General features: G+C 49.6%; 1 protein-coding gene across 2 annotated transcripts in view; it reads right to left on the bottom strand.

Moving 5' to 3' along the window:
• The window catches only part of LOC142576440 (uncharacterized), a 291100-nt gene extending 270100 nt beyond the window's left edge, over positions 1-21000 (bottom strand). The window contains exon 1 of one of the 2 annotated variants that reach the window (XM_075686582.1): positions 20701-21000. The gene's annotated coding sequence lies outside the window, so the exon portion shown is untranslated. The remainder of the gene's footprint in view (positions 1-20700) is intronic. The other variant, XM_075686577.1, reaches the window with a different exon arrangement.
• Between the last annotated feature and the right edge of the window lie 1821 nt (positions 21001-22821).

Raw genomic sequence — 22821 nt, 5'->3', positions numbered from 1 at the left:
AACGGCGCTTCTATGACTTCATTGCGACGGCCACTTCGGACACGGTTGCCAGTTAGGGAATCACCTGCGGGTAATTTTTCCGTTTTTTTTCACCAACCTAATTCAGCGAAATTAACAGCTGCGAGGATCAAGCGCTCTTCGACTGATCTTATTAACACTTCTTCGCGGTGCTCTCAGTAGGGTACGAAACATAACGCTGATAAATCAGTCTCTATGAGACTAACAAGAAAATGACGCCGTCTGTTCACTTCCTGGCAGTCTTCCATCGCAACCGCTTTCTGCGAAGTCATTGAGTACAGATGTCCAGGCGCCGTGTTTACTAACGCCCTCAGCTGTAGAGCGCACATTGGTCGCACATCTGAGCATCATTATTTCGTAAACTTGGTTTTCTGGAGACGCAAACTAAAAACAAGCTGCTGCAGAAACGAAGTTAGTCACTAGCCTACACATCGATTATAAGATGAGGACTTGAGATACGCATGCGCCGTCTGGGACCCTGTACGCTAAGCGTGACATAGGGGCACTGGAAAAAAAAAAATCAGCGCAAGGCCGTTCATTTCGTACATTCCAGGTATCGTAGAACTGACTCTTAAAATCACCTAATGAAAGAGCACGAGATCCCAACGCTGCAACTGCGACGAAAAATTCAGACAAATTTTTTGTTTTTAATTCTGGGCTGTCTGGCAAGCCGAAGATGCCGCCCGAGTCCAAGGACGTCGAGCCGCAACCTGAGGCCACCACAACAAAAACTGCCGGACCATTCTCCTTTAATACAGTTTAGTTTCTTGTACTCAACTATAACATTGTCCCTACGCCCGAAACCATATCTAACCGCACTGAGATCGCGACTAACAAGAAATCGCCATGTAGAGCCATTAACTCACTTCAGCATCAAAATAAATTCATTTAAATGTTCAATCTTTCGTCGGACCATCTCAATGGAACAGTTTGCCTCTGACAACACTACACAACGCAGACTATGGCGGAGATTGTCGCATTTTTTTTTATCGAGCCACAATGTTTATTTAATATACAGAGCGTTACAAAACATTGAGTATACTTGTTCGCGGTTTTCACGGCATATTTGTTTGCTTATTTAGCTTTGTACAATTATTCCATTGTCATAGACATTTCTCCTACTTGGGCCCTTTTGAAGCCTGCAGTATCATTGTAAATAAATAAAAAATCTCCAGCAACAATGAAGCGCTGCGCCCCATAGAGGACCCAGACGGCGAGCGCGACAGCGTTGAGTAAGGAAGGAAAAAGTGGAGAAGGAAAGGTAGGGAGGTTAACCAGTTTAGCTTAACCGGTTTGCTACCCTACACATGGTAGTTGGCAAGTATTCAGCAAGTCCAACAAGAGCGAGGTTGAATAGCGTCGGGCTGAGAGCACCGCCTTGAGGAACGCCCCTGCTGGTATAGCGTCGCGCAGTTGGGCCATCGTCAGTTAACACAAAGAATGATCTTGCAGATAGGTAACTTGCAATCCACAAAAAAACTCGACCACCTAGGCCAACCGTCGCAAGGGCGTCGAGAATGGCCTCATGTAATACGTTATCGTATGCCCCTTTCACATCTAAGAATAAAGCTGCAGATAAACGCTTACGGGACCTTTCGTGCTGGACATATGAAACGATATCAACTACATTGTCGATAGAAGAGCGGTCACGTCGGAAACCAGCCATGGAAATCGGATAAATCTTGTAGTATTCAAGGTACCAATCCAGGCGGCCAAGGATCATCCGTTCCATTATCTTTCCTACACAGCTGGCCAGTGCTATTGGGCGGTAAGAGGAGTTCTAATGGGGATTTGCCCTGCTTTAAGAGTGGCACCAGGCGGCTTACTTTTCATTCGTCAGGAACATTTCCCTCCTGCCATGAGGAGTTGTAAAGGCTCAAGAACTCTATCCGTGCGGACTCTCCGAGATAGCACAAGGCCCGGTATGATATACCATCCGGACCCGGAGATGATGAGCGCCTGCATAGAGCTAGAGCCGCTTCGAGCTCCTCCATTGTAAAAGGAAGGCCCATGCGGCAATCACGGGAATGGGGGACGTCAGCTCGGGCTGGAGGATTTGGACGAGTCGCTTGGTCTGCGATCCGTGCACAAAAGTCTTCTGCGACATCGATGTCTTGCCGCCCTTAGAAAAGCGCTAGCGCCTTGAATGGGAAACGCCGTTCCGGAAGGCAACGCAGACCTTGCACCGTTTTCCAAATGTGAGACAGTGGCTTGCGGGGGTCGAGTTTCTGGCAAAACGTTGCCCAACGTTCCGACGCTAATCTATCCATACGACGCTGAATCTTCTTTTGCAGCCTCCTGGCTGCCCTAAGGTCGTGGATTGATTTTGTACGCCGATATCGACGTTCCGCCCGGCGACGAAGCGCTCGAAGTCGCTCTAATTCTATGTCGAAGTCATTTCGCGTGGAAGAGATAGTCATCATGCGAGTGGCGTTTTGCATCGTAAGTTTAATCGTTTGCTCTACCCCAGATGGTAGGCCCTCGCGGCAGGCATCTTACATCTCAGACTTGAAGTTGGCCCATTGAATAGTCCGAATGGTACTCCGTAAGCCTGATCTAGACGACAAGCCTTTGATGTTCAGATAGGTGGGAATGTGGTCACTCCCATGTGTCTCAATGTCTGGAAACCACTTCACACATCTGGCGAGAGAGTTGGAGACGAAAGCAAGGTCGAGGCAGCTGCCGTATGTCACGCCTCGAAGAAAGGTGGGGCTACCATCGTTCAGGAGAGTAAGGCCATAGTTGTAGGCGATGCTTGATAATCTTCGTCCCCTTGCATTTGTCCTTGTACTTCCCCATGCTGGATGGTGTGCATTGAAATCTCCTATGATGACCCATGGGGCGGGACAAACACTCAAGATATCCGCAAATCTTTTGGTATCGAAATTGCTGGAAGGCGATATATACACGCCTATGAGAGTAAACAAGAGTTTGTTCTTTTTAACTGTGATGCATATATATTGATTGTCGTCGTGGGGCGCAATTGGTTGCAAAACATAGGTGAGTTCACGACGAACAAAAATGATTTTGCTGCATGCACCATTTGTTGATGACACGATAAATTCGTATCCTGACAGTCTTATTGATTTCGACAAGTTGGGCTCACAAATGACGATGAGTGGAAACAGATTGGTGTACACAAACTGACGAAAATCTGAAATTGGTGATTTTAGCCCTCTGGCGTTCCACTGGATGACGGATGCTGCCTTGACTTCTTTCCGGAAGGATGGGGTATGGGTAGCCATCTTTCTAGTTGAGGGATGCAAGCACTGGGCTTAAGGCGTCCAGCACTTGAAAACAGCGTTGAGTAAGTAAGCACACACTTGGGGAAGGTGCTGGTGGGTTGTAGCAACAGGTGGGTTTAACCTGGCGATCTATGAGCCGGTATTCGCTCCGCCTGGGCGCCTCCTACGACGTTAGTGCGGTGTATCACCCCATGCCCATGAAACCGGTATGTCTTTAGGGATGCAAGAAGAAGACGGGGAGCATTTTTTTTTTTGCGGGCTTGTTTTTGGTGTTGCAGGCACTCATGCGGAAGGTCCTTTACTTCTCAGGTTCTCTAGACGAGCGCCGCTTTCATGTCGGTACTTCGGCCAAGAGCGCAGTGGCGCTGAATGCCTCCCGTGCCTTCTCATGCAGTACAGTTCGGACAACTGATGCACTCGGTCTTAGAAGAAAAAAAAAAGCTTATGTATTAGCAGACCTCATTCCGTGAGCGTGGTGTTCGTGCGATACAACCCTTCTCGCCAGCGCGCACATCGGGCGAGTTTCGGGTGTCACTGCAGATGCGTTAACAAGAGGAAAACGAGGGAAGATTGCCGAAGAAAATTTTGAAAAGCCATTCTGACAAACGGCGTGTGAAGAGATGCAGAGGACGCACTAAAAGTGCTCGCGGCCAGCTCACTCTGTAGCTTCGGTACTTGTGTGAATGTTGACAAGAGGAAGGAGGAAACGAATGTTGGAGTAATCGGTTACCTTTTAGTAGTTGCTCAATTAAATGTGTGCTGGTGTAATCAGTAAACGTAATCAATTACATTTTTAATCACCATCAATTGCATTTACAATCGGTTACGTTCCTTTACGGTAACCTGCAGCACAAGTCTGCTTTAGATGCGACTTCATTTGTTCGGCTATACTGTTCATCGCTTCCATGTCACCAACTTCCTGTGCACCACCAAGCGTTGACTCCTTACGTTCCACGTGCTTTGAGAAGGATCTACAGGACAGCGCGGTTGGCGCAGGAAATAGGCTCACGCTGTACTGCAGTGCAAACAGCCGGGAGCCGCGCGTATACACTAAAGCTTCAACGGAGATTAAGATGTTGCAAAGGAGATACAAGACAGCTGGTGTTTTTATAGCGTGTACGATCGTAAACACATTTAACGGGCATCTAAGTTACAGGCCTATGACTAGATCGAACGCGTCGTTTCACTTCCATTTTTCGCGCTTTCGTGCGAAGTCGGCACGGCTTCGGCTTGGTTTGTGGCTTTGTACCATTTTTTTTTTTTTTTGCGACCGGCGTCGATCAGGTTCGGTTCGTTTTACTTGTTCGCTGCCTGAGTGCAACGCAGGACCCGGGAAAGCATCCTGGAATATTCATATCCGTGAGGTTAGCATACCGTATACACTTGGAGCGTGACGAGCAAGCATCTAGCTGAATTAGCTTTTTGCTTTTTTTCTTACGAACAATAATGCTGCACTTGCACGCGATCTGGAGATACGGTGATCGACTCGGGAGTAACTTTCGGCTATCTAGAGTCGTAGTTTGTAACGATCCATTTAATTTTACATCCTTCTCGCCCTTCGTCATTGTAATAAGTTTATTCGCGCCAGCAATGAGGTATGAGCTGCAACAGGTGTATTGTACAGGAGGAGGTTCCCCAGTTGCGAACTGAATTAGGAGCTGTCCTGCCCGATGACACGAACCATAACAGCGACGACAACATACGAAACTTGCAACTACGAAATCCTGCAAACTGTCATGGCACATTAAAAAAATTATCAAAATACAACGCAATAGGCTGTGAATAAACTGTTAAGGTTGATACACTAGATACAATTTCTGCAAACAACAACAACAACAACAACAAAAAAACCATTAACACTGGTTCGGACGTCGTCGTTATAAGAGCGGGACTGACCGCTCGCTGAGCAAATGTGATAGGAAAACAAAATCGACTCATCAAAACGACCACTACGGCAACGGCTTTAGGTGCATACATACAAACTTACAGAAGTATCAGTATACGCGGTGCACAATTTTTTTTTCTTGTGCTCTTTCGTTCGGTCGCGGCAGACGGAAACTGAAGCCACGCTATCAGGCGCTTTCAGGAGCGCGGCAACGTGCATGTGAGCCACCGGGAAGGATCAAAGTTGCGTGGGTGTTGTCGCCTTATACATTTGTGGTTGCTTTACTTTCTTTTTGAAATATTTTTTCCCCTATTGTTGTCGGCGCCTGCCACACTGGCGAGGCCACCGTGCGGGAAACTGTCGCGGTGCCGAAATTGTAATCGCACCTTCAGATCACTCGTCCCTGTGAACGCCCTTAAGTGCGCCGAGAGGAAGTGGCACATAAAACCAAACGTGTGTAATCTCGTTCGCGGCTATGAGTAGGTTAGGATTAAGCCAGCGCGCGCCTTTTCTGAGAGAACGTGAAAATTTCCGCGTCCGGGCACATATATCAAGGAGCGAGAGAGGCGTGGTTTCGTGCGACGCGAGTTGCAATTCGAAAATAAACCTGCTGTGCGTCGGCTGAAGGGAAGAAAAACTGAAATGGCCCGCGTCTGTGACCAGCGCGATAGAGCTGCCCATGCGAGAGAGCTGTAAACACTTGCTCGCGAAAGGCACGGCGGCTTTTCCCGGACGCTATATTATACGGTACGTTTCACGGCTCATTTCCAACGTACCGCCACTCCGCGCCTGGGCCGCGAGATCGACGCACAACTTGGACCGTTGAAGTCTTGTCGCCGTCGGATATGGCACACGCACACATCTCGTCGCGGTTTCAGCCCCTCAGCCAGTGTGGTACAACGCTGCAACCCGCCGACGGTCCAATTTCGGCCTGACGTGGCTTTCGCAGTCCGCCTAAGTGTACACACACGGTCCACCTAAAGAACGTGGGCAACAGATCGCTTATACTTCGCCCAACAACGCATTCTGCTAAACTTCGTTTCTTCTACATCGGGCTCTTCCTTTTGCGTTCTCCCTTCATCATGCCAAGTATCAGCGGTTTGCGCCTGTCCTGTCTCCCTTGTGATTGTCTAAAAAGCGCAACCAACGTTTCCAGTTACAATGAACCAACTTGCCCAACAACGCATTCTGCTAAACAGATCGCTTGTACACCCGTTGATGGGAGATAAACGCGCGCTGCGGAGCTGACAAAGTGCCCTCAATTCCTGCGTGTTTTCACTTTGGTAACACATTCCGCACTGCGTGCGGCCGTCGTCATACCCGAATCGACGTGCCAGCTTCTCTCCTGGCAGCGTGTACCGCTGGTTCGAGTACTCCGTGTCGGTCGGTGTGGGCCACGTGTACCCCGGGCGTACATGCATGCGTCGAGCAAGATGCGGCATTTCTTTTTTTTTTTTTGACGCAAAGTTATGCTTAACCGTTAACTGCTTGTTGGAGTGAGAAAGGATAGAAAGCAAGCAGATCTAGTGCGGATGTTTTACAGCTTTTTCTATACTTTTCACGGGAACTATTCTATTTTTTTTCTTTTTTTCAGGCGACTGGCACACGGAGAAGCGAACGAAGATAGTCGAACTATGCTCTCTTAACATGGCACCACCACTGCTCCGGCCGGCGGAACGTAAAGAAAACAAACAAACCGCAAACGCCCGCGTATACTTAGACTCATGTGCGCGTTGTTGCGAGCGTTGTCGGTACTTAATTGGATAACGTGCCGGGCTCGTCGTTATCAGAATATACGCACGTCGCGAACGCTGCAGTACACAATACATTAGCACACCGACTGCTTTAGAATGCAAGACGACGGACGTATAAGAAATTGTATGCAGATTCAATGCACACGTTGCAACGTATGTGAATCGGGGCAGCCCTCAAACGCTATAAAGCTAAACGCGGTGCGCACAATTGTCTTTATGGACATCCCATGCAACGTGCAACACCACGCAACGTTTATGCCTATGAAGTACACCGTCCGCAAAGCTTTGCTGAAATGCCAACAGCCGTTGGTACGGGTGCAAATGCGCATATGCGAGGCGTCGAGGCAGCAACGCATTACAAAAGCGATGCTTAATGTTTATCGAGTGAAAAATCGTGAGGAGAGGTCTAGGCCCACAGAAGTATACGGCTCGAAAGACAGAGGTAAGGTTTACTGTTAATGGCTGAGCATTAAGAGCGTCAAAGTGGAAAGAAGTGTGCGCGTGGGAAGTGTGGAAAGCCCCTGACATGGTAGTGACGTACATACATACATACATACATACATACATACATACATACATACATACATACATACATACATACATACATACATACATACCGTGCGTGTCCATCGAGCTTCTGAACAACACATTGCGATGTGGTGAACGCGGCTTAAATCGTGGCTCCGGGACCTCAAAAAGGAGGTACGACCCAATGCCTATACATAACGCATTTTTTCTCGCATTTACCACTAAATCGACACTGTATGAATGTTTGTTCTCCCCGACGTAACTTTCGTAGCCTGTAAACAGTAAGACGAGACAGCAAGGAATAAACGGCATACACAAGCGACACATATAGTGGTTGTGTTACATGTCGTCCATGCCGCGCTGTTTCTGCCTTTGTTTACGTGCTACGAAGTTACGTTACGTAATGCCAACTATCCCGATCTCCTGCACTGTTGCTCTTTAATCCTGGGTCGTTTTCGGCCTGGTGGAGATCGCAGTGAGTGCTCTGATGCGGTACCACGGCGCTGGGACGAGATAATTACACGCGTGAGATTCTGGGCCCACGGTGGGACCACCGGGCCATTGCGCCGCGGAAACCGACCGTCGATCCCACCATCGCGTAGACACGCGTAATTTCTGCTAATCGACAGAACAGCAGCAGCCGAGGTGAGCAAAAGCCGGTTTTCAAAGAGCGGGCACAGAGGTTCGCCATGTTAAAAGTCGCATTCTTTATTGCAGTTTCTGTTGCTGCCTACACTATCAGCAAAAAACGCCGCGACATGCAATTTCGATTCCGTATAAGCGATCAGCCAACTACCCAGAATCCTACGCAGTATTGAAGCAGATCGTTTATCACTTCTGTCATTTTTTTTTCTCTCCGGCGTGTCATATAGCGTATCTCGTCATGTAGCTGCGTAATCTGGAAAATAAAACTCGTACGTATTTTCTTCGCATCTCCTTAAATGTACCTGTAACGTTTGACTCCGGACTACAGCCTCCGGCTATGGGGCTAATCGGTATCGCGTATTTCGCATCGCGCGTTTCGTTAAAGCCGGGCCGAAAGCGCCGAAGGATGGCGCCGCGCACTCCTCCCGACGTGGCCGAGCCGCGCTCTTCCTTTTGAAGCAGCGCGGCATGCGACCGGACCCGGTCGCCGCTCTCTGCAGGCCCCATAGCGGGTCACCCCGGGGTCGACCCAGAAATTGGCGGAGTGCTCCGCGCACCGCCTTCCTCCCCCCCTTTTCCCAAGCCTCGTTGGTTGCGCGAAGTCGCTCGGTCGGTCGGTCGGGTTTCCCTGCTGATGTATCGGCCCGTCGCCTGCGGCGCGCTCGGCTGCGGGGCCACAGTTTGGCGCGCGGATGGCGCAACGTCGCCTGCGCGCGCGCTTTGCGACGCGTTTTCTCTTACGGAGTGCTCGCTGCAAAGACTCGACTCGACGGCGCGGCCGCGAAGAGGTGCGACGACGCCCGCAGGACAGGTCCGCTAGGCCCCGCGGCACGCGACGCGGATTTAAAGGTGTCGCAAAGACGATTGCGCAGGGCAGCCGCTCGTCCCGAGCCGCGAGGCGTTCCGGCAAACAGCAAGCTTATCCACAGCCCCCTGCTTATCACCGGCTTATCCCGACTGTCTTTCGCAATAGTTTTCAAGATAACGACGATGGGAGACCGAAAGCGCGCGCACGTGATCACACGTAGAGACAGGGAGAAGGGGAAGAAATGATGCATACAGGGACAGGGAGGATAACCGGCAAGATGCCGTTATAGTTGCCTATTACCCTGCACGTAGCGAAAGGGGTAAGGGGGAGAAGCACAAACGAAATGAAACACGCACACCACCCACGGTAACGGGCACTGGTCCTCAAAGCATATCGTGCAGGCGCGCAGACCTCAGCGGCGCAGACAGAGCCTTCTACACGGCGTTCCTCTCGAATTTTCTTTCTGTTCTGACAAAAACTTTCTGTTCCGACAGTGGACGATCGTCCAGTCTACAAATTGCACTGCTCACATCCCTTTCCACTTGCCACTTTATTAGCACGGAAAGACACAGAATTGTGTGCGCGCCTCGTCACAGCTGCGCACAGAGAGCGATATTCAGGAAACCTGACGAACGGGGAGGCGGATTCGGAAGAATTACGAGTTCTTCTGCTCTATGTACTCAGCGTATACCTAAGAACATAAGGTTTCTCTACGCAACGTAATAGGTAAAGATTTGGGCGTACAGCCTTTAACCGAAAGCATCGCGCACGGTGTCAACACCCCCCCGCACACACACATGTTACGTGATATCACAGTACCGGAACTATTCACAGGGTGTATTTACAAGAGTAGCAAGCACTGGCTAACATCGAAGCCAGGCATTCCGTCATGAAATCAACAGCGGCCGTTTATGGGTACCTCCCACTGAATCCACGGGTCAACATCCTCGTCTTCTAGTACCACGAAGGAATATATATATATATATATATATATATATATATATATATATATACCGCCTTTGTGATGCGGCAACCGCTGCCAAGGGATCCAACCCACGTCCTCTGGCTCATGTATCAGCACACCCAATGGGCCTCCGGGAACCGTACCGCAGCCGCCATGCTGTTCTTCGTATAATCCGCGCCGGTCAAAGTATATCGCGTATCAACCGACGAAAGTGTCGTAACGGGTCTAATCCCGAGGCCGGCGCACCGAGCCACCACCGCAACCGTCGTCATTTCGCCAGAACTTTACGCCGGCCACGTCCGCCTGCACAGGTCGTTCACGTGGGGCTAGAACCACCGCGGTTTCCGTTGTGCGTTATTTCGTCACATCCTGTTTTTGCTACAGCTCCGAAGGTCTCGTGCATTGCATGCACATGTGCACGAGTCGAGCCATACGCGCGAAACTCTGTTTCAGCAACCGAGCAACGTGACTGAAAAAATAAAATAAATAAATAGGCGCTACGAAACGACACGCCTTCGCACTCCACACTTACGCAAGTCACTTCCACTGCAAAACTTTCATTCCCATAGCGCGGTTGTATATAAATAAAAATGCAGCGAAGGGGTAGGGGTAGGGGGGAGGGGGGTGGCGTATATGCGGGCTTCTGAAACACGACTGAGGGAACTGCGACACTCGGCAATATACATTAATTGGAAGCCGTTCACTGCTTTATGCTTATCTCTCTCTCAACACATAACATGTTGGACGTAATAGTTCTGCAGAAACCCGCAAGGTGCACAGAAGTAATTAATAAAGGGGAAATGAGACGTACACCCGATCGTAGAAATTGCTACAAAGCAAATCCATACGGTTCTCGAGTCCCGGACCACGACGAATTTTTCTTCAACTGGCAGGTCTTTCATTCGAGGAACCCCTATGGGTTTCCTTTGTAGCAATTGGTATGCGATTGGGTGGATGTCTCACTATCCCTTTATTAATATAACGTGTTAGAACACCAGTTTCGTTCTGCACTGTCTGGTTCTCTCTGTTCACTTCTTATGACACGTCATACTCTAAGAGCCCACCGCTATCTAACTCTGATTTCGATACCCAAATTCAGTTATTTCTCTTTGTCCGTTTACACAGTGTTAATTGCAAAGTACATAATCGTCAAAAAGCTATCGCACCAACTCGCCCCGACGTCAAGGACGGCGTCGAATCGATTGTTGAATTTATTGATGATTGACAGTCTAGGAAATATCACACTGATTTTCATACATACCAAAGAAACAACACAGCCGCGTTTCGAAAACTTTACCTGCGCCAAAGCAGCCCGAATACGAGAACTTTAAATCACTGACGTCACATTTTCGAACAGGCGCCGAAGTTCCGGCGAAAAAATAAATATTTTTTATAAAAATAATTAATATAAATAAATTAAATATATAAATAATATAATAATAAATTATTTTATAAATAATTATTTTATTTAAAACATATATATATATATTTTAAATAAAGAAAGTTTAGGCGCCAGTTTCTTTTTTCTTGGTTTTTTTTTCCAGTAATAATCAGGGTTTTTTTTCGTCGTGTAGATTCCAATATAGCTATAGGGCTTTCGAAAGAATGTTGTAGCCGGCACGAGCTGACTGTGTCCCTCCTAGGAGGTGACCGTCTATGCTACGAGTTAGGGAAGCGCGTCACTTAAAGGACATACGTTAAAGTGGGGCAAAGATAAAGGAAAAATAGAAATATTAAATAAATAAATAAATAAATGTAATGAATCACTTAAAGGACAGAGAGAAAGACAGATTCGCATTCAATTAGCCTCATAGCCATCTTCAACAGGTCGCTTCATAGCACTTCACAGCACAAATATGTCGCCGCGCAAGACAAAAGCGAAGGGGCCTGCCAGAATAAGCGGACCGTGATAGCCCGTAAATGCGCATCCTTATACCGCTATGTCGAAGCCCATTTATTCGTTCATCCGTTCGATACAGCTCATTGGATTTCTTACACGGTGTACGTACAGTGCTGTCAAAGAGGCAGGAGATGAGCATCGGAAGGTGTCATTAGTAGTTGAAACCAGCCGTGGTTACTTAGGGGCTTTGGCGTTGCGCTGCCAAGCACGAGTTCGCGGGATCGAATCCCGGCCGCGGCGGTCGCATTTCGATGGGGGCGAAATGCAAAAAAAAAAAAAAAAACGACCTTGTACCATTTCAAACATCTTGTACCGTGCATTGGGTGCACGTTACAGAACCCCGGGTGGTTAAAATTAGCCCGGAGTCCCTCACTACGGCGTGCCTCGTAACCAGATCGTGGTTTTGTCGCTTAAATCCCCGGAATTCAAATTCAATTCATTAGTAGTTGAGTGTTTCAGAACAACGCACGGGGGGGGGGAAGGAAAAAGTAAACGGAGGGCGCGTCACGTGACAGTTTTTGAAGGCAAGTCATAAAACAGAAAAACTGAGGAATCGTGGTGAAAAACGCCCAAGCACGCGACGGCGAGGGCCGGTTTCCACTCAGCGCGCCGCTCGGAAGTCGTTGCGCGCGGCTAATCGTGCGTACGCTCCGCGTAGCCGTTGCCACGGCAACAGTGCTTTTCCAGGTCGAGAACTAAAGGCATCAGACGGCGGCGAGCAGAAAGCGAGCGGCAACGCTGCCGGCCCGCGGCACTTAAACCTCTGTCCACAAACCGAGCCACGTATTCGGAGTGCTGCTCCCTGGATTCAACGCGCTATGTGCCCTTTTCCCATGATTCCCCGGGTGAAAGAAGGAAGACAGGGGGGGTCAGAGGAGGTACACTTGCGAAGACTGGGCGCGTCTGCAGGACATGCTCCCTCCTAAAACTTATTTCCTCCCGAGATGAAAACTGCGTTAAATGTGGTTCCTCATTTGTATCTAAGTGGGCTGAAGGTACGCTCGAACGCTTGCAGAGGTTTCGCTTACGGCCGTACAAGGAACTTAAAGGGCGCCTTACCGACGATTTTCCGAGACACGAGAGCTTCCGTTTTCGCAAAAGCGTGGCGCCGGGCAAAAAAAAAAAAAAAAAAAGAAAAATGGGGGTTTTACGTGCCAAAACCCATTTCTGATAATGAGGCACGCCGTAGTGGAGGACTGCCGAAATTTCGGCCACCTGGGGTTCTTCAACGTGCAGCTAAATCTACGTACACGGGTGTCTTCGCATTTCGCGCGCATCGAAATGCGGCCGCCGCGGCCGGTACTCGATCCGGCGGCCTCGTGCACAGCAGCCCAACACCATATATATCCACTGAGCAACCAGGAAAGTGTCCATGCTACATCGCGCTAAAAAGGGCCCCGCTTCTTGAGAGCCTGCGCAGGAGAGAGGTCTTACGCACGCGCACTCAATACAGCGGGAGTATCCAGAAGGATCCACCCGCAATCACGTAAGGAACCTTCGCTTCACGTCACCGACAGGCGAGCGTGCAAAACACGGACAAAAAAAAAAAAAAAAAAGAAAGGACGAAAGATACAGTGCCGATCACCGACACTCGGAGATCGCACAGTGGCGGCAACGTTTTCTTCTCCCCTAGTTCCTCTCAGCGACACTCGCTTCTGTTAAATGTCTGGCGACGTGCTTCAAACGGCACTGCGAGAAACGTACAAGTCGAGCAATCGCCGCCCTCGGTCGCCACACCAAACCGGCGTGTATACATATATAGATAAGACCACCACCACCACAAGAATTAAGGAAGCTTCGAGAAAAGTGCCCACAGGATGAATGGGAGCTGTAGCAGTGCCGGTAGAGAAAAGGGAAGGCTAAATAGAAGAGGTACTTGAACTGAATGAATTACCAATGTACAATAAAAAAAAAAGCTGGTCCTACCATCATATTGTCACTGGTGAGCTAGGAAAGATGCAAGAAGGTACCAAGACGGGGACCCACGCCGCCTTGGAAGTTCCCGCGCCAGCTCACCGTGACGCCTGTATGCTCGTGCCCATTTAATTTCAACTATCACTACATGTCCCACACTGTGCCCTAAAAGAACAAAGGGGAGAACTTTGGAAGGCCGCCCAACAGTGGAAAGAAAGAAAAAAGAAAGAATGACATCCGTGACTACACAACTATAACTACATACTGGCGGTGAGGATTCCGAGAGAAATTCAAGAAACTCAGCTCTGACCTTCGCTTTCCCTTCTAAATATAACGAACCTGTCGTCGCAAAATTAACAACAATAAAGTTAGAATACATTTATCAGAGCGAACCGATTTATCGCTTCCCTTGAGAGTGCCCTTATATAGAAGCGATGGCGCCGCCACCCTTGTCGATGTGCTTCATGCCACGTGTTTAAGAAAGCGTGCGCCTGTCCGCATCTTAAGAGCAACTCGACGGGCAACTCTGTGAGTGCGCCTGTACTGTCCACGATACATGTATATGACACGTTATCCGTGCCAAGTACACGTATAGCACAGAAGAGGAAGGATGAAACGAACAACCGCAAGAAGGCGCACAAGAAGAACCGCGCAACGGCGAGGAAACTGAAATAACATAAGACGAACAAGAAGCAACGAAGAAGCCGCCGACACGGACGAAAGTAGGGCGGCGAAAGCAGTCGAGATCTCGCGTACGGCGCCGAGAATGCACCGCCGCGTCACACGAATAAAGCTGCTTGTTTCGCACGGCCTTAAGAATCGAGGCGCCGAGCTAGAAGAGAATACGCGTACACTGCACGATGGCGCCAGTGCGTGTACCCTAACTATATGGCCACTTCCCTTTAACGCGCTGGTCGAGAATGAAACGAGCTGCGGGCGAAACCGACGCGGCCGCATATTTCGGAGGACCTATAGGGAAAGCAAAACGAAAGGGCGCATAAGGAAAGTCTGGCATTTCGAAAATGAGGGAACCGGGTCTCGGCCATGCATATTGGGACGAGACGAACACTTACGGAGCAAGAAGTGCAAGGAACTATATGATGGGGAAGCAGCGTTGGCCAGCTATAGTATAGGCACTATACTGTATACGGAAGCTTGAGCGCTGAAGCTGAAGTATATTGGCTGACGCCGTCGCTTAGGGAAGCGCAGAAAATGGAAACAGACGCTTATCTGTGCACCAACGTCTGCTTTAGCCCGATGCCTCCAGCCAAGATTGGTCTGTAGTCATGCTCGTCGCTATATGGAGCGCATACGTTCTTCAGAAGGTTCCAGCACGCCGGTGCCCAGTAAAGTCAGACAGCTGGCCACGTGTGCCTCAACATGAGCGGTGAATTTGCTGACGCGAACTAATGGCATACGTGCTACTGAAAACACCGTAGCGAAGGCCTCCGGGCTCGTGTACCCGCAATACGGCGCACGGGGTTTTTTTTTTTTTTATGCACTCCGCCTCCACCGGCATGCGCTCTACGCGACTGGGTAACGAAATGGCGACCTCGCGCTCGGCATGCAGCCGAACGCCATAGCGAACGAGGCCCCTTGCATGTCGAGCAGAGGCGACGATAGCCGAAAGGATTGTGTTCGTATACCACTTTATTAGAGGTTCAATAAGTTAAGTTTATCCACTATCAATTTAATGGCTAACACACAAAAGAGGTCAGTTATAGCTTAAGCTGTGTTGGTAAATTGCACCTCTGATGGAGCGAAATTGCCTCTCTTGCCACGCGTAGGCAAAAGGAGATGCTCGGCAAGCCATAGAAACGATAGAGAGGTGGCGACGTCAACCTGAATTTCTCGCAACAGGACGCCGGGACGTCCCTGATTTTGACAGCGTCCAAATTGTTAAGCAGTGAATGACTAAGTTAAACTTATAAGGAAAGCAGAGACTCAATCTACGAGCGAGTTTCTAGAAGCTTTTGTGCGCCTAAACCGAGTTCAAATAAAAAAAATATATACTTCGAAATCCGTGACGTCACACCGACGTACCGGCAACGGAGTTTCAGGGCGAAATTCAAGAAAGTAAAATTAGGCGGCCACTATCTCCAAAAAAAAAAAAAATAATAAGCGAGCGTTCCCAGCCAAACAAATGAAAATGGGGTTTCTGAAGAACGCTTCACTAAAACGATTTAGTGTTGAACCTTTCAATGCGTTTCGAGCCTACTGACATCAGAATACAGCGAAGACTCGGCGTGTTGAGCCGTATACGACACACGTACTCGGAGCCCAAAGATTGAAGCTGCCTGCGCGCGACGAAGTCGCTGTGAACATTCCCGAGAGGTATGCTGGTCTCAATGAGACGAATCCCGCCGGTCTGTGACCTACCCCGTGCGCGTCATCTCATTCGCCATGGTTCCCATCGGGGATTAATTAGCAGGCAAGGCGCATCGCCGAGTAAAACATCCCCGGGATTAATTTAAAGAGCTCCTTTCTCTCTTCTGCACTGTCGCTTCCAGCCCCAAACTACTTCGAGTTCTGATTATTACTCCATGTGTGTGCTCCGAAGACGAGCGCGGCGCTTGAAGAAGTGGGCGCACCGTCGTCGTTATTCGGCGCGCGTCTCCGCCTCCCCACTAGACCGCGCCACGAAATCCCCCACCCGTTATCTGCGAACAGGCCCCTCGACTGGAAGCCATCCCGAGCCTGCTGCGAGGCCGGATCTGGGCCCACGAACCTTCGGAAATCGACGCAAAAACCACAACGGCGGCACAACACGAGTTGTTTCGTCGCATTTTTTGTTTCTCTCTCTCTCTCGCAGGAAACTACTTTCACTCTCTTACTGTCGCCAATGTATACCTTGATGCGTGGGCATACCTGCTGTGCCCAGCGGAAGTAAGTAGAGGGGGCGCGGGTACACGAGGATGAGTCAACCCCCTTGCGCATGCATTGCTTTTCATTTTTTCGAAGATCGCATGCAGTATACAGCCAAAAGTAAGTGGAGCATTTCTGATACTTAAGCAAATAAATCAATTCGGAAGAAAATGCCTTCGAAAACGGGATCGCTGTAGAATACGCATGTGCGCTTGCTCCCCCAATTTCCGCCGAAAAGTTACTTTCTAATGCGGTAGCATATGGCTGTCAAAATAAAAAAAAGTATGGGACGTGCGGGAAGCCGGTCACGTGGTAGCGGTACAATACATATCGGCTCTGGACCACCGTCAGTTGCACTTGGTTCCTCGAAGAAGCAGGTCGCGTGTCGAGTGAGCTCCTGAAGAACACTTTGCAATTTGGTGAACGCGGTTTCAATTGGGGATCCGGGACCTCAACGAGGTGCGACGTAATACGAGTGCACTTCTCTCGAATTTACCGCAAAATGGCCGCTGAATTTCGTTTATTTCTATCCTTTTTACTCCATGAACGAGATATTCATACGCAATCAACAAACATCGGGAAATTTGTGACAGAAAGAGAGAAACATATGCGTATGAAAATTGGCGAGGCTGCGACGTGCCAACTCAAGCTTGCACATTCAGGTGACTACGAAAAGACGCGAAGTAGTAGCGCTAGCTACAGCGACGATTGCTCCATTGAACGGGTTTAGTGTGCCAAAGCGTACTCCAACTGTTTTCTTATTTTTCCAGTTAGCGGGTGTTAACAAGAGGTCTCGCCCTTCGAGTGAGTGAGAGTCCTCCTCCTGTATATATTTCATACGTAAATATACTTATACGCTATGAAATCGATACACTTTAAATTAACACAGGGGCTATAAGGGTTTCCTTAAAAAAAAAAAAAAAACTGGTGTTGTTAAAGTGCACCGAAAGCAGGCGAAACAAACGTCTATATCTCTTACTTTTATTAGAGAGAGCGAGATTTGTCGGCGTACAGAAGTGTTCACCTAAGGACTACTCAGCAAGGGAAGGGTTGAAGGAATAAGCGCTGAAGAAAGCACAAAATATATAAAAAGATGTCAGGGCAACTCATACATTCGGACATGTGGGACCCAGAAGCCAAATGAAGATATGAAGTGGTGTATTTTACTTCTTTAGTATTATTATTTTCCATTCCTGCAATTCTGTCGTAACCTAGCTTTTTTTTTTTTTTTCATTCTGATTCAAACAAGTGCACTCAAGTGGGGCTGACTATTGTATGCAGAGTTGGCGTAACGGCGCACAGCCCCTTAAAATAGATCAAGGTCGTCACAGGCTGTCCACAGGCGGTAGATTCCTTCCCAGTCAATTTTTCCTTCTCTACACACGCAACCATCAGGGATCCCCGTTGATACTACCTAACGAAAGTCCGCGAAAGGCCAACAGCCTACAAACCGTATGGAACGTCAATGAAGCGAGCGTATAGAAAGCGTCTGTAAATAACCCGCAGATGCACAGTCTACCGACGTTCTTCACCAGTACCGCGCGGGCGACGACTGGCCGGCCGACGTCAGCGTCTTACAATGGCCGGCGGGAAGCGACGAGATCGGTAAAACATTTCCGGTCTCTCGCTGATCTGTCTTGCTCTTGCTGATCTCGTCGCTTCGCGGAGTCAGAGAAAAGGCGCAGAAACACTAGGCCTGCCTGGCCGGCCAGTCGACGGTCGCGCGCTGGTGTTAAAGTGAATCGGTCGACTGTTCAGTTAAAGCCTAATCTTTCAGTTGGACGTTCTTCCTTCAGTTACACACACACTCATTCTCGTGAATGGTCTGCCGACTTTCCAGGTATCCTACGCTGGCATTTTTTTTTTTTTGTAAGGGAACAAGGCATCGGCGGCCGGACGCTAAGGACGCACGAACACTCCGTTACGTACCGGCCGCGTCGATACGCGCTTCTGCTACAGCAGCGGCCTTCGGCAGCCAGCTATACGCCAGCTGGTGCAGAGCATCGCGCGGAGGTTCCTGTTATGCGAGGGCGGAATTGCTACTACGCGAGAGGAACCCGAAGTGGTAACACATATGCACGGCGTTTCTAGGCGACGTAAATCGCTGACGTCGTCGCACCAGTGCGCGCGTTCGCGCCGGTGTGAACAGGGGACCCTGAGCGAACGCGAGCAACAGTCGCGTAGCACGCTGCAGATGCGATCGACGTTGGGGGGGGGGGGGGGGGGATTAACTCGTGCTGCAAATGCGGTCCTTGATTGCTGGCGCACATTCTTACGTCGCTGAACGATCGGCGAAATGAGAGAGAAAATTGAGACCGTACGCGCCAACAAAATTAGGCGCACACGAAAAGAAAACAACAAAACACGCGCGTAATCGCCGAGCGTCCCTCGTGAATGCCGAGAATGTGTTGGATGATAGCGCCAAAGGTGAATGGAGATGACCATAAATATGGCGAAGTGATCGTTTTCTGTGCCCGCAATGCCCGATGCAAGCACGGTTCGCCATATAGCCTGCCTTGCCAGTGTGCCAACTTTACAGGCACACAAGCAATGTCTGGCGTGCTTGCTCCGCGAGCGACGTGCGAGTCGAACGCAAGGTGACATAAAGCGGGATCGCGTCTTTAAACGAGGCGGCATAAATGCTTAGCGGCTGATTCCAGCTGTTATGAGGTGTTGCTCCATTTATCTACTTGGTACCATGCCAGGAACAGTGCAGGATAGAGCGCATTTTCTTGAATCGAAACGTCATCTTAAGCGGTAGAGATAAAAATATCGTGAGTAAATAAATAAAAGAAGCTTCTTAATGTTTCACATGGCTGAAGTATGGTTGTCCGACTTTGGTTCCGATGGGCTTGAAGAAAAGAAAGAGTAGGTGAAGCATTGATGCGAGCGATTTGCGCGTACAATGTTCTCCACTTTAGACAAGTTCACATGAAACTGCATTTTGGCAGAAGCTAACAGAGCAGGTGAAAAGTGGCGTTGTGTAAAAAAAAAAAAAATCGCAGTCTCACTAGAAAGGCGAAGCATCGATTACGACAGCAAATTAGCAGACTGTACCAAGTAAGGATAGTAGATTAATCGGACGTATACAGCTGTAAACATCGGCTTGCTTGCTAAATTAACAAACATACTGTCACGCGCACACAGGCAAACATGAACACGTCGAGTTCGATGACCAAACTCGCTGTGAAAATTCTGGAGTGAGGAAACGCGGCAACAGCAGCGTGCGAATTGACCTTCGTGTTGCCTCTCGCTTCGATGCGAACTAAACGTCGACAGCGCAGGGCATGCGAAGCTACCAGCACTCGGCACATGCACGTTGTCCACATCTCAGGTCACATTGAAGATGACGCCCGCGGGGGCACGCACTTCGTGCAGAGCGCAGACCGCTTTCAAATACGGCGGCCGCGCCGTAAGCAGCCGCCGCCGGAGTAGAACGCCTCCTCTACCGTGCCTCCCCCCCCCCCCGCCCCCGTTGCCTCGCGCGCGACAGAAGACGGCGCGCTTCCGCCCCGCCCCTTTCGCCTTCTCGCGCGCGAGAGCAACGATCGTCGGCTTACCGTACGTCGCAAGCTTTAACTTACACACACAGCGTACGGCGCGCTGCGACGATGTTATCACGTGTAAGACTTTATACGGAACATCACGGCGACGGCAGGAATTCGTTTGGAGTCTGCAAATAATTGCTATCGCAATAAAAAAAAGTTTTACCTATTATTTCTGTTCAAGATAGTCTGCCGGGCTTTGTCCCGTGAAGACATCGTAGCAGCGACGGGTTTAAGCTAATACCTATTTCATAAACTTATTACTAATAATACAGTTTGCATCTGATATCTAGGAACGCAAACGGAACGTTTCTTAATTTATCCAAGCGTCGCTTCATTGCCATTTGTTCTTGCTCGGCAAAACTACCATACTCTAAGCCACGTTACGCTTACAATCCACGCCCCCCTCCTCCTATGCTCAAGACACGCCTAACCAAAGGCAAGGACAGAAACCACGCTATTTTGGAAGACACATTTTCCCGAGAAGTATACCGGGCAACAGGAACGAAAAAAAATATCTAGCGTCCGAAGGCCCGTATACGAGGCGATCCGGTACCCCCCTTTTGCTGCTCGCCACTCCCGTTCAGCCGTTGCCCCGGACGCGGGATCAAAACAAACGGGCTGCTCACCGGGCCAATCAAGCTTCCTAAACAGAACGGGCTGGCGTGCTCGTCCGCCTGGTGCGTTCCACTGTCTCCCTGAGGTGCATTGACCACCGACTCGCCGATGCACGTCGTAAATGTAGTAATCCTCTGGTCGTCGCCGTATCCCTTGGCACGGAGAAACAACACGAAACAAGGCAGACGTCGCAGCGTGTCCGGCGCGCACGCTGGAATGTGGAGCGGCGAGCACACACACGCACACACACGTTCACGCGCGCGCGCGCGTAGCTGCTGCCGGATAAAATACACGTTATCCCGCCGCTGCTCCTAGCACCACCGGTCGCACTCGCTCCTTTGCCTTCCTTCGAAGGGCGTCTGAGCTCACGCGCCGGCTTGCCTCGCCTCGTTGTGGCGCGGCGGCAGAAACGCGGCGGTGCGGCAAAGCGAGGTTTCGCAGGGAGAGAAGGGAGCGGCAGCAGACGGCTCTCGCTGGAGTGGGAGCGAGCGATTGCAGCACCACAAGCGAGTGCAGCGGGGAGCTGAGGAAGCTGGGAGATCGAAAAAAACTCAATGTGGACGAGTAGAACGCGGGTGATTCGAATCGCACGGTTTCATACAATAATTACTCGAGGAAACTCTGGCTCCAGTACGAGGGCGAATCAGAAAGCCTGTGCCCTTATTTTATATTAGCCAAGATAAGGTACATACAGGTAATTACAAATACAAGTACTATTCTGTGTGCCTTACACTATTTTTCCACATATAGTCCCCACACCGATTCAGACATTTGTCCCATCGCAGTACAAAATTTGAGATCACCCTGTGGTAGAATTCGTCCGACTGACTGTGGAACCACCGTCGGGCTGCTGTCTTGGCTTCAACGTTACGCGTGAATCGCTGTCCTGCAAGGAACGTCTTGAGCGGACTCCCATACGAAATGCCAAGCTCCCGCTATATGTCCTTGAGGTGCACGCGCCGATCCGCTTTCACCACTGCATCCACTCGGGAAATGTCCTCAGTCAGCGACGCACGCGGCGTCCCCGAACACTCATTGTCACGCACGTCTTCACGACCTTTTGCGAACTCACCAACCCCACCACCACCTCACACTTCTCACAGCGAGACACGTACCTTTCCCCATGCGTGGGCTGCATTTCCCTGTGGATTTCGATGGGTGTTCGTCCCTTGCTCCAAAGAAAACAAATCACACTTCGCTGCTCCTATGCCTTGGATAGAGCGCACTAAACCTCGTTCTAGTACAATCTAGCCGTGGACGTGTGAAGCACAACCGCCAGCTTGAAGAGCTGATAGCAGCGCCGGCCCGCGGGGCTACCAGCAGATAAGGCCGGGTCGGTCCAGGAAAGGTCCACCGCTGGTAATGGATATGTTGACTTCGCATTTACAGCCGTAATTTGGACAAAAAGTAGAGGCAGAGACTTTCTGATTCGCCGTCGTATAAGCGGGATCTGCAAAGGTTCAGACAGCATGAGAATGATAAGTCATACACTGATTTGCCTAAAGTTACTCATTCTGGCTTGAAACGGACTTCTGCCCTTGCAAGTTGATGATGTTAAAGAAGACATTGTGGTATAAATGTGAAGATTCGCAACCATCGTGCATGTTCGCAGAAATTTACTGCGCCACACGCCGGGAAGACGTCATGGCCACGTCACGGTGACGCCTCCCTTACAGGATAAAGCTAATCGTTCTGCAGGCATTTCTGATAAAGTTGCTTCGCTCGCTCGCTCCCTTTCGTGCACTTAAAACGGACGTGATAGCACAGGAATTTAGAAAGCTAAAGCACAAGAAATGGCGCCCCAAGAATGTTTCAATCCACAAGCAGGAACTTGGACCCAAATCCCTGTACTGTACCCATCATTGTCATAATACTTGAACTATTGCAGCGCCAAAGTTCCCTTCAGTTAGGCAAAGAGAGAGAGAGAGACGGAGAGATACTTTATTTGCGTACAAAATCACACTCCCTAGTGCTAGCTTACGCTAGCACGTAAAAGCGTCGCACTCGGTAAGTATGAAAGTTGGGAAAGTACAATATACCTATACTCTAATTTGAAACAAAAAGAGTCGTCTCCAACTGCCGCTTTGGCGTAATCGGCATTATCGTGACGACAGGACACAGAGCAAGGTTTA

Source organism: Dermacentor variabilis, chromosome 3 (assembly GCF_050947875.1).
Source record: "Dermacentor variabilis isolate Ectoservices chromosome 3, ASM5094787v1, whole genome shotgun sequence".
Classification (NCBI taxonomy): Eukaryota; Metazoa; Arthropoda; class Arachnida; order Ixodida; family Ixodidae; genus Dermacentor; species Dermacentor variabilis.
The sequence above is the reverse complement of the archived record's forward strand: the minus strand, read 5'-3'. Positions and strand labels throughout refer to the sequence as shown.